This window comes from Heterodontus francisci, chromosome 27 (genome assembly GCF_036365525.1).
Source record: "Heterodontus francisci isolate sHetFra1 chromosome 27, sHetFra1.hap1, whole genome shotgun sequence".
NCBI classification, from domain to species: Eukaryota; Metazoa; Chordata; class Chondrichthyes; order Heterodontiformes; family Heterodontidae; genus Heterodontus; species Heterodontus francisci.
Genome location: NC_090397.1, coordinates 69,906,283 through 69,919,523, shown reverse-complemented (window position 1 = coordinate 69,919,523; position 13,241 = coordinate 69,906,283). Strand labels below are relative to the sequence as shown.

General features: G+C 43.2%; 1 protein-coding gene across 1 annotated transcript in view; it reads left to right on the top strand.

The window, feature by feature from the left end:
• The window catches only part of frmd4a (FERM domain containing 4A), a 688,700-nt gene that overhangs the window by 154,385 nt on the left and 521,074 nt on the right, over positions 1–13,241 (top strand). The gene's annotated exons all lie outside the window — the stretch shown is intronic.

Genomic DNA, 13,241 nt, shown 5'->3' with positions numbered 1-13,241 from the left:
TTAATTGCAAACAGTGTCTAAAGTCACTGACAGAAAGAACTCCCAATTATGAAAAGCAATTTGATGCCTGGCTATTAATAGTGGTACTGTTGTTTGTATGTCACTATATTTTCTTGTACTTTGTTGGGAAAAATGTTTTTTCCATGGTTGTTATTACTTGGCATCAGATTGGACCACCTTGCTTTGTGATCAGAAGGTTATGGTGGGGACGGGGTGGGTTGCAACAGACCTGCAGGACTACAGAATGTAATCTCAGTCAATACTCAAGCGCTGTACTGAGGGAGTGCTGCATTGTCAGAGGTGCCATTGTTCGGGTGTGACATCCTGTCTGCCTGTTCCAGTGATTGAGGAAGAGGTTAGAGAGTCCATACAAATAATCGAAGAAGGGAAGGGTGTTCTCAGTGTTCTGACCAACCTTCAACTTTGACCAAAAATGTAGCTGCACCCAGTCTTGAAGAAAATAAATCTTCACTTAAAAAAAAATAACTGGACACATCCTAAAAGATTCCTGTAAGAAAAATGAAAAGTTTTTAAAAGCTACATTTTACTAGCAGCTTGTTTTATATATCACATTTTTGATGACAAACACTACATAAGCATTCGTGTAATTGTGACTCAGAAACCATCACTTCATCCTAAAACATTTCTGCCTCAAATTTGGGCACAACAAGTAGTGCATGACATTAAAGACTGGCAAACTGGTTCGAACATCTTTCTGTTCCATCTGGAGTAGATCAGATTGATTCCAATATCCTTCAGCCTTAACTTTCAAATTAGAACAATCTCCAGTCTTTGTGGAATAAATGCTGGTGTTTCTTGTGGTGTTCCTGAATTGATTCTTGGGTTGAAAGAATGGCTATTTTCATCAGGTGGTCAGCACATTTGTGACAGGCCTGGCATCAGGCCTCTTTCACTGTTGTTCTTTATGCTTATGAAAGGCTACAGCAGTCTTAGTAATAATGTACTGTGTAACCATGATGCTGCATGAACAATCAGAAAGTTGGCATTTTTCAAAATTTTACAAGTTTTTAAAGTAATGTAATAATTAATTAAGTCTGATCTGAACAGATTAAATTTTCTGATGCATTTAGGCTCAGGATACATTATCCTAATGGAATAACAACAGAAATACAACAATCAGGTCTTTGTTGAGACCACACCTAGAGTACTGTGCCTGCTTTTCCATATCTAAGGAAGGATGTACTTGCATTGGAGGCGGTACAGTGAAGGTTCACTATTGATTCCTAGGATGAGAGGGTGAGCAAATTGGGCCTATAGTCTCTGCAGTTTAGAAGAACGAGACATGATCTCATTAAAACATTCAAGTTTCTGAAGGGGCTTGACAGGATTGACACTGAGAGGTTGTTTCCCCTGGCTGGGGAATCTAGAACACGAGGGCACAATCTCAGGATAAGGAATCGATCATTTAGGACTGAGATGAGGAGAAATTTCTTCACTCAGAGGGCTGTGGATCTTTGGAATTCTCTGGCCCGGAGGGTTCTGAATGCTCCATCGTTGAATATATTTAAGGCTGGTAGAGACAAATTCTGATCTCAGGAAATCGAAGGATATGGGGAGCGGTCGGGAAAGTGGAGGTGAGGCAGAAGATCGGCCATGATGGTATTGAATGGTGGAGCAGGCTCGAGGGCTGAATGGCCTCCTCCTGCTCCTGTTGCTTATGTTGATTTGTTATCAGGCAGAACTTTATTTAAAGGCATTTGAATGGATGGAATAGGACAGAAGGAAGAGGCTGTTACTCTCTTTGATAACAAGTGTTTGATTGTTCCAGAGAGATAATATTGATCTCCAGGGCACAGCAGAAGCAATTTGGTTGCACTTCAAGCAATTGATGCAAAATTGATTATTGGTACCTGTTTTCGGCTTCCAGGATGAGGCACAATTAAAAAGGCAATAAAATTAAGTAGTGTTTGTGTTACGGAGCATTTCCAACTTGAAGCTCCAGCTATGGCAATTTCAATGAATGATGAGAAATTATTTGGCAAAATGCTGTGCGTTATGATAAGAACAGGAGGAGACCAGTCAGCCCCACAAACCTGTCCCAGCATTCAATGAGGCCATGGCTGATCTATAACCTAACTCCATATTCCCACCTTTACTCCATATCTCTTAATATATTTGGTTAATAAAAATCTATCAAATTTCAGATTTAAAATTAACGATTGATCTAGCATCAATTGCCATTTGCGGAAGAGAGTTCCAAACATCTACCACCCTTTGGGTTGGATCTTGTTGTCTCACTGCCGGGAACAGCGGCGGTTGCAGAAAATGGCAGCTGCCGTACATGGGACCTGCACCGCGGGCACTTAGCATATTGATGGTGGCCACTCCCCCCAACATTAAAACGCTGCCAGCCCTGCAATCAAAATGTAGAGTTGTCCCCATTCCCCCCCCCCCAATCCATAAAATAATGCAGAGTTGACAGCCCCCCCCCATCTATACACACTATGCAGAGGTGACCCCTTCCCCTCCTCAGTGGCGCCAGCTTCATGTGGACGGGAAAGTGAAGGTGCATGAGCGCCGCACGTTGAGCTGAAGATCGGGAGTGGATGGGAAGATTGTGATGGATGACATGGTAATGTATGCAGAGAGGTATTTTAAATATTCAATGTAAGGTCCCATTATAGAGCAGCGGAGGGGCTGCCATGGAGTTTCCCCACCCCCGGGAATATCGGGCCTGGCAATCCCAGCGTCGGGTTCTGTGATGGCTGCTGCTGCTCTGATTCTCCGACATACGCCACCCCTCCCCCCCCCCCCTCGCCAACTCCGCCACAGAACCCGACATCAGGCTGAGCACAAGATCTACCCTTTGTGTGTGGAAGTGTTTCCTAATTGCACTCCTGTAAGGTTTGGCTCTAATTTATAGACTATGTTTTTGATTAGGCACTTTACATCCTTCTGGACTCAACATTGAGTTCAAAGATTTCCGATCATAACCTCTGCCCCCTTTACTTTGTTTTCGGATGGCAGCTGTTTGTGATGATTCTGAATTCCCAATTAAACTTCATCTGGACTCATCTTTTATTTCTTTACTGGTCCCATTACCATCTCCTTTTGCTTTGCACCATCATCCCTTTTATTATTTAATCACTCTATCACAGACATTAACTTGTGTTCTTCCCCCTCCCCTCTTTCCTTGCCTGGCACTCGCTTAAAACCTTTTTTTTATTCATTTGTGGAATGTGGGTGTCACTGGCTAGGCCAGCATTTATTGCCCATCCCTAATTGCCCTTGAACTGAGTGGCTCGTTTCAGAGGGCATTTTAAAAGTTAACCATGTTGCTGTGGGTCTGGAATCAAATGTAGGCCAGACCAGGTAAGGACGGCAGATTTCCTTCCCTAAAAGGATATTAGTGAACCAGATGGATTTTTACAACAATCAACAATGATTTCATGGTCATCATTAGACTAGCTTTGTAATTCCAAATTTATTAATTTAATTCAAATTTCACCATCTGTCGTCGTGTGATTCGAACCCACGTCCCCAGTGCATTAGCCTGAACTCTGGATTACTAGAGACCTGTTAGATCGCTTCAACATTTTCCAGTTCCGATGAAAGGTCATTGACCTGAAACGTTAACTATGTTTCTCTCTCCACAGCTGTTACCTGACCTGCTGAGTATTTCCAACATTTCCCGCTTTTTATTTCAGATTTCCAGCATCTGCAGTATTTTGCTTTTAAGCATGTTTTCTGCAAGAGTCTTCGCTGATGTGCTGTGTAATCAACTATTTGTAGAACATTTACAACAATTCTAGTCCTACCCACCTTAATATTTGCTTGACCACAATTGAACCACTGGCTTCCAACTTGACTGTAACAGAGATTAAATGATTGACATTAATCTCATCAGTGTCAATGTTTTGTTCATTGAGGGCTTGTAGTAAATATTTTGGCAATTTGATTTTAAAAGTAACTGGATCAATGAAAAACAGGTTGTATTTACACATGCAGAATCACATGCAAAAGTCCCAAGAGTTGCTTTTAGACATAATTTCTGATTGAGGAAGAGGTTAGAGAGCCCATACAAATAATCGAAGAAGGGAAGGGTGTTCTCAGTGTTCTGACCAACCTTCAACTTTGACCAAAAATGTAGCTGCACCCAGTCTTGAAGAAAATAAATCTTCACTTAAAAAAAAACACATCCGAAAAGATTCCTGTAAGGAAAATGAAAAGTTTTTAAAAGCTACATTTTATTAGCAACTTGTTTTATATATCACATTTTTGATGACAAACACTAAATAAGCATTCATGTAATTATGACTCAGAAACCATCATTTCATCCTAAAACATTTCTGCCTCAAATTTGGGCACAACAAGTAGTGCATGACATTAAAGACTGGCAAACTGGTTCGAGCATCTTTCTGTTCCAGGCCTGACTCGAATCGACTCTTTTTTCCTCTTTTGAGCCTGATTCTGCCAGAATATTGCCTTTCTGTCTGACTACCGTTCAAATAAACTACCCCCTTCGTTTACTCACACTCTCTCGGAGTACCGATCCTCGAGGGTGATTTTCGAATCCGGTCCTATGTGTGCTGCCGCTGCCTTTTCCAGCTTCTGCATTTTATGGCTTCGTACAGGAGTAGCTGATGTCGCGCTTGTGATCGCTGTTACTGTGTCGAACACCTTGTGTTCATCTGCACTGCCGCTACCCTGTTACGTTCTGCTGCCACCATATTGTGTTATTGGTTCTCAACATAAACATACCAAACACTAGGAGGATGATTGGTAAGTTAAATGAAGAACTATCACAGAATTACAGGAGAGCTCTTCAATACATGTGCTCCCTGCTGACTAACACTGTTCTAACTACTGTATCACATGTGAGCTTGCATCACTTCCTGAGATGATGTACACTAAACTATTTACATATTCAGCAGTATATTAACTAATATTAAAGCAGTTAAAGCAATATCACAACACTGCTGAGGCAGGTAGGAGACTGGGAGGGTGCCTCAACATGGAGGTGCCCTTGGGGCTGGGCTTGGGGAGATAAAAAATAAATAATTAATTCAGAGGGGGCAGGCGGCAGGAAAACCCTCAGCTTGGATCATTGGGGTCGCGTGCGGCAGCCTTTGATGCCTGCGGCCCCCTCTTTGCGGCACAGAGTTGCAGCCTAGTGCATCAGCCAGCTGCATGAAGCCTGCATGAAGCTGGCGGTCTCCGCACCCAGTGGAGGTGGGGAGCTGCCACGAGCAAAATTCTTCCCTTAGGGCCACCTTCTGGGAATGGATGATAGGTCAAAGTGATGGTCTAACCTGAGAGGTTGCACAGATACCAACTATCCTTTCCTGGTCTATTCAAAGCGAGTTAGAACTGAAACACATTCTAGGTTAAAATGTTACTTTGAAAATTGTCCAATTATTCACTGCTTCCCCAAGATCAGCAGAAGTTTAGAACAATTTAAAAAAAAGTAAACTTACTAACCATAAATCCATTCACCAGCAGTGGTTTTACAATTATGTGTTTAACAGTTTTAACGCTTGCTCTCTCAGTAAGCGAACTCATTTGTTTTGCTGTCATAACATTGCTGCCAATGGCCCAAAACAATATAAGAATATCTGCATGAGCTTCACACAGATTGTAGAAAAGTTCTGCTGCCCTGTCAGGTTTTAGGCAGGTGTATATAATGCCCGTGTCTGGCAGTTATTGAAGTTTCTCAGCCTGAGTTTCTTCTGTTCCTTACTCTTGGTACAAAGCTCTTTGAATTATATGGCTGCCCTCAGAACATCTTTCTTTTCCAAGCAACTTGTTATAATTTATGTCCATGGTTATCGTATATAATATCTACAATGCAATACTGATATTGCATGATACTGAGACGAGTGGAGTGGGAACCTGTTGTGTCGCTTGCACCAAATACGTTACTGACTCATCCCCAGGATTTGGAACTGGGTGGTTGCAGCAGCAGAGCAGAAGGTGGAAAGGAATTTTTACCCTATGCAATTTTAAAACTGGCAGAAATCATATACGAGCCATGTATCTTCTCCGTTTGCATCCTTGGTGTCATATTTGACCCCGAGACGAGCTTCCAATTGCATATTTGCACCATCACCGCCTATTTCCACCTCCGTAACATCACCTATCTCCACTCCTGCCTCAACTCATCTGCTGCTGAAACCTCCATTCATGCCTTTGCTACCTCTGGACTTAACTATTTCAACACACTCCTGGCTGGTCTCCCACATTCTGCCCTCCATAAACCTGAGATCATGCAAACTCTGCTCTCTGTGCCCTAACTGCGCCAAGTCCCCTTCACCTATCACCTCATTGGCTCCTGCTTAAGCAACCTCTCGATTTTAAAATTCTCAACCTTGTTTTCAAATTCCTCCATGACTTCACCCCTCCCTTCTCTGTAATCTCCTCCCGCCCACAACCCTCCAAGATATCTGCACTCTTTTCCTATTCTGGTCTTTTGAGCATCCCTCGATTGTAATCGCTGCACCATTGGTGGCCACGCTTTCAGCTGCCTGGGCCCTAAGCTCTGAAATTCCCTCCCTAAACCTCTCCGCCTCTCCACTTTTCTTTCTTCCTTTAAGACACTCCTTAAAACCTACCTCTTTAACCTGGGTTCCAACATCTTATGTGGCTCAGTGTCAAATTCTGTTTGATAATGCTCCTGTGGAGCGCCATGGGATGTTAAAGGCACTTTATAAATATAAATGTTGTTGTTGTCATGTATTGGCTGTGTGCTGGAAAAAGTGTGGTTTGTGAAGCGTGTTCTACCGTCTGCTCAGTGGATGTGAAACTCCGCATTGTTTCTTCTGACATCTAGTATAATGGGAAAAAAATTACTGACAAGTAACCTGGCGAATGAATGTTGCTTGTTTCTGCTCTGATTTCACGACTCATCTTTGGAGAGTCTGTAGGTTAACTTTGATTTATTTCTATTTTATATGCATACGTGTTATGAGGCAGTAGTAACACATTGATAAGTACACAAATGTCCAGACTGCATTCTGTATAAGATAATATATACATAATATAATACTTATAATATATTTCAGGAACAGAAACCAGAACTTGGTATTGTTAATTGAGAAAGACTTAAAGGACTAACCGTGGTCCATTGTGCCAAGGATTAGAGGAGAGGACAAGATATATTAAGCAGTAGTGATTAGGTGATGGCAGGCTTGGGTTTTAAAAACCTGAAAGAGGTGGAGGAAGAAAAAACTGAGGGAGGTGAAGATTAAAAACAGAAAATGCTGGAAATACTGAGCAGGTCAGGCAGCGTCTGTGGCGAGAAAAGCAGAGTTAATGTTTCAGGTTGATGACCTTTCATTAGAGGTTACGATCTCTGAAAAGTTTAATGAACGTGCGCTGTCTGCTATCTGACCTGCCTGTACGGGTTGTTTGGAATTATTGAATATTCATTCAATCACCACACATGTAAGCTTAGAAATCAAACTTACCCACATCATTTGTATACGGCTGTTATTATATAGTACCTATTCCTTTCCTAGCTTCAAGTTAACTATGAATGGCACTGAAATGTGATGGCAAGTCATTGAGTACTCAGTCCTCTCATGTCTTTTGTGATACACATATAATGCCAGTTTAGTTAAGTGACCGTGTTCATTTCTAGGCTCATTTGTCGAGTGGAATTTTCTTACAGGATGGAGTGACACCAGAAATTGAGACCCTTTATCAGTTTGGTAGGAAAGATGTGCAGCTTTCTCATGTGAGAAATAAATACCCCCTCAAGTGAGACCCACACATCGATGAAGCTGAGTTCAGGGCCCATTATGTATCAGACACGTCAGGGATCTCCAAAATTCTTATGCAGATACGAAAGGGGGATCTGGCTGAAGCTGAGAAAGTCCACTATCCTTACAAGCAAGAAATCCTTGCATGGCCGCATTCCAAGAAGGTCTAAATGTTTTGTTAGGTGGATAGTGTACAGTACAGAATAATATAGAGTTATACAGCTCAGAAACAGGCCCTTCTGTTTCTGTCTGTGCCGGCCATCAAGCATCTAACTATTCCAATCCCATTTTCCAGCACGTGGCCCGTAGCCTTGTATGCTATAGCGTTTCAATAGAGACTTGTGATTTATTTTGGACCATGAAATGAAGCAAGTCAAAATCACTTGGCTGGAATGAGAACAGTTTCAAAGTACAGACTTGCTTCACTCTTGACCATTAGTGCATATCCTGCATTCTTCTTCAACAAGCTCTATGATGTGATTCACTCTGTCATATAACATTGAGCAGTGTGGTAAATCAATAAAGTAATTCACTGAATTGGATTTAGGATGGGAAATCTGGTGGATCATCTTCAAGAAACGATGAGTGAGGAGAATATGAAATTAGAAACGTGTTACTTCTTGACCAGACTATTTTACCTGTTTTTTTATATCAGTAAAAATATAGTTCAATATTGGGAAGATGGTGGGGTAGTGGTAATATCACTGAACTAGTAATTCAGAGGCCAGGCTAATGCCCTGGTGACATGGGTTCAACTCCCACCACGGCAGCGGGTGGAATTTAAATTCAATTAATTAATCGAAATGTGGAATTGAAAGCTCGCCTCTAATGGTGCCATGAAACTATCATCAACTGTTGGAAAAACAAAACCCACTTGGTTCACTAATATATTTTAGGGGCTGCGTTTGCTGACAGTGCTGCCACTAGGTGGCGCTGCAGTGGCATATGCACAAATGCAGCCTGTGCCGCTAAAACGTCACAATCTGTGACTTCAGGCAGCTGCCAGGATTAAAGATGGTGCTGCTCAAATAATCACACAAAGGCAAGATAACCTAAACACATGGCAGTACACAATGGTTGGAGGGAGAGAGTGAGTGAGTGAGCGGGCCGGGGGGAAACGTAGTGGGTCGGGGATGGGGGGGAGCAGAGCGGGCCGGGGATGGGGGCGGGGAGCAGAGTGGCTGGAGAGAGCAGCGGGGGGGGGGGGGGGGGGGGCGGGGTGGGTAGCGGAGCGGCCAGAGAGAGCAGGGGGTGGGGGGAGCAGAGCGGCTGGAAAGCACATCCGCAGAGGCCAACCAGGCGCGTTTCCCAAAGATGCAGACCATCAAGCGCTAACCAGTCCTGGCAAGTCGGACCGCAGCGCACGCGCAGAGAGCAGGAGCCCGTCTGCGCATGTGCGAACCTTGGCGCAGACTGATGACGTCAGTGGCCGGCTGCGTTGTCAGGAATCACTTTGTATTTTCAGGAAGGAAATCTGCCATCCTTACCTGGTCTGGCCTACGTGTGACTCCAGACCCACAGCAATGTGGTTAATTCTTAACTTCCCTCTGAAATGGCCTAGCAAGGCACTCAGTTGTCAAGGGAAATTAGGGATGGGCAACAAATGCTGGCCTTGCCAGCCATTCCCACAAAAAGAATAACAAAAATATTATAATATATTTATCCGTGTAAGGTATCTTTAAAATCTTTAGCAGAAGGTGATCAGCTCCCTCAACAACAAAAAAGTTAACAACTTCTGAACATATTATATGCAAGTTCCACAAATCAATGCGAAGGTCTGAATCATTGCTGGTCAATTCTGCAGGGCTACCAGACTGGTTAATGCTTCATTAGTCAATGTGGCCTATAAGCAAAGGCATTCTAGCAGTTTAGACAGGCTGCGGTTTAGTTTTGAATTTCTACGCCACAATTAAGAAACTATATTTGGCATGTAAAATTAAACTGTCAGGCCACTTAGAAAAAAGAAAATTAGTTTGTCAATACAATTCAACACAGTGTGCAATTCTAAGTGTTAGAAGTTCGATCTTGTAGTCCTTCCTGTTAGATAGTGAAACTATTCTACAACAATGAAAAGAAGTATCAGGAATCCAAAGGAGCAAATGGCTTTAAAGCTCAAACGATAGTATGAATCCATACTCAATTGTGCATGAGTAAGGAATATTAAACAAAAATTATGAAGGGCTTGGCTTTATATAGCACCTCACACAACCACTAGAAGCGCTAAAGTGCTTGACAACCGATGACGTACTTTTGAAGTGTAGTTACTGTTGTAATGTAGGAAATGCAGCAGCCAATTTGTGCACAGCAAGCTCCCACAAACAGCAATGTGATAATGACCAGATAATTTATTTTTGTGATGTTGATTGAGAGATAAATATTGGCCAGGATACCGGGGAGAACTCCCCAGTTCTTCGAAATAGTGCCATGGGATCTTTTACATTTCATCTGAAAGACGGCACCTCCACCAGTGCAGCCCACCCTCAGTACTGCACTGGAATGTCAGTCTTGATATGTGTGTTGAAGTCCTTGAGTAGGACTTGAACCCACAAGCTGCTGATTCAGAGGGAAAAGTGTTACCAACTGAGCCACAGCAGGAATTTTAATCGCATGAAGGAAAATGGAAAAGATTAAATGCAGGAAAAACAAAATCAAGAAAACTGCTTTGTTTGTAAAGTATTTTTTTTAAAATAAAATGAGCACGGCAGAGTGGTGACATTGCGTGTTTGCACCATGATTCTCGATATATTGTGGTCCTGTGGATGCTCTCAGTTGGATTCCAACATATCACCGCAGCGAGGGAGGAAAAACTGACAGAAAAAAACTGGTGCATTTTCTGGTGGCTGTACTTTGGAACAGCTTTGTCAGAGTCGTGGCGTCACTTGTCTGCAGATGCTGTGTAAACAGTGGAGAGGGATGTGGAAATGGAAAGTACTAGAAACACTCAGCTGGAAAGCACTGTTTGCAATATTAGCCTATAATTGCTTAATATTTTCACTGAATTGTTACAGCACAGATAGAGGCCATTCGGTCCGTTGTGTCTGTGCTGGCTCTCCACAGGAGCAATTTACCCAGTGCCCACCTCTGCCTTCTCCCTGTAGCCCTGCACATTCTTCCTTTTCACATTACAATCCAATTCCCTCTTGAATGCCTCGATCTAATCTCCATCCACCACACTCTCAGGCATTCCAGATCCTAACCAAGAGATTTTCCTATTTCCTGCCTTAATAGAGGAGGCATTAACCTGTTCAAGACAAATCAGCGAATGCTTCTGTTAAAATGGAAGAGTATGAATGCATTAAAGCGTTTATACACTAATACCACAAAGAGGAATATCTAGGTTATTGAGTATCACCATTACTGGAAGATTATAGAGAGTTATAAGGGGCGTTTGACCAAAATGCAAAATTTTTAACAGAAACTTTTTAGCAATTTTAGTATCTACAGACAACAACAAAAAGATGAACGCTAAAGCCTATTGTCAACTTGTTTACTTTGTTCTTCATCAGTTGGTGTCAGATATGATTTCAGACCCCGAAGAAGGGTCACTGACCCGAAACGTTAACTCTGCTTCTCTTTCCACAGATGCTGCCAGACCTGCTGAGTGGTTCCAGCATTTCTTGTTTTTATTTCAGATTTTCAGCATCTGCAGTATTTTGCTTTTATCTTACTTTGCAATAGATTGTGAGCAACATTTTCCGTTGTTGCTGGAGGTTAGCCATTTAATAATAGTTACGAATAGTGAGCAGGGTTGGCCGCCTTTGAGTCTAATTTATTGTCTCTCTTTTCTCCCCCTCTCTGTAATGGAAATTTTCTGTTGGGAATATCCTCAGAATTTCGCATGCTTTGCCAAAGCAAGTTCAGTGGAAATGCGGAAGTTGCAGAGTCACAATTAGAATTTTACCCTGTTTTAACAATTAGCATTGACTGGATTGCCAGACTGGATTCTGTATGAACTACAGTGAGCTATCTGAGGATCAGAATGTTGATTATTCAAAACTATTAGACACTGGACAGGAACGACTTTGGAATTATTTCTGGTTTCACACGACGGCCTGACTGCAGGAATGGGATGGAACCTGTTTGGCCTTCTTTGCTAACAAGTTGGTTTCTAACCTCGCTTGTGTCACGTCTGCTCGTAAGAACATGTCACTTTCACCCATGAGAGTTCAAGTCAGGTTCTCTGAGGCCTATCTGACATTAGTCTCCTGGTCCCATCTTGTTGCAGTTCTTCACATTACTCTGGAATACTTCCGATCCCTTTGGTCTTAATCTGAAGAAAATTGCGCCGAAAATATTCCACTGGTAAAAGCTTTTAACATTTTGGAAGTATTAGCTGGCTAATTTAAAATTCTGTGGTTCAATTATCCTCAGTACCAACTGTTATAACATAAATTGAAACCCTGATAGACCTATAAAGTATTTGCTCTCAGTTGTGTCAGGGTGTTTGGACTAATAAGCGTAGATTTTCGCTGGTGCTACTGACCAGAAACAGGGTGGTAATACGTGCTATAAAGGCGAGGAGAAGCTTTGCTGTCCTCACTCTGGCCTAGCCCAAGGGCCTCCTGCTGGGCAGCCAGATGGCTTGGCTGAGTCAGGAGAGTGAGGCCCTATTACAGTGCACATCGAGCTGCTGTGCCACGAGAGGACACTGAGTGCCATTTTGGAACACACCTGGGCGGGGTGTGCACATTGTACACTCTGAGTGTGGTTTCACCCACTCAGCAGCCGAGCTGAGAGGGAGCTAAAAAAATTACGGTGAAGTTTTAATTATTGGGTGGGCCCAGGAGGAGCAAGAATGAATGTTACTGTGAGCTCCACAAAAAATAATGTGCCTCCCCCACCAACCCACCCTGCATCCAGAACAACATAAAGAAGCAGGAGCAGGCATGGGCCATTTGGCTCGTCGAGCCTGCTGTGCTATTCAGTAAGATCATCGCTGATCATCTACCTCAACTCCATCTTCCCGCACTATCCCCATATCCCTTAATTCCCTTCTTCTTCTTTGGCCTCCTTGTCTCGAGAGACAATGGGTAAGCGCCTGGAGGTGGTCAGTGGTGTGTGGAGCAGCGCCTGGCGTGGCTATAAAGGCCAATTCTAGAGTGACAGACTCTTCCACAGGTGCTGCAGATAAATTTGTTTGTCAGAGCTGTTACACAGTTGGCTCTCCACTTGCGCCTCTGTCTTTTTTCCTGCCAACTGCTAAGTCTCTTCAACTCGCCACTCTTTAGCCCCGTCTTTATGGCTGCCCGCCAGCTCTGGCGATCGCTGGCAACTGACTCCCACGACTTGTAATCAATGTCACAGGACTTCATGTCGCGTTTGCAGACGTCTTTAAAGCGGAGACATGGACAGCCGCTGGGTCTGATACCAGTGGTGAGCTCGCTGGACAATGTGTCCTTGGGGATCCTGCCATCTTCCATGCGGCTCACATGGCCAAGCCATCTCAAGCGCCGCTGACTCAGTAGTGTGTATAAGCTGGGGATGTTGGCCTCCTCAAGGACTTCTGTGTTGGAGATACGG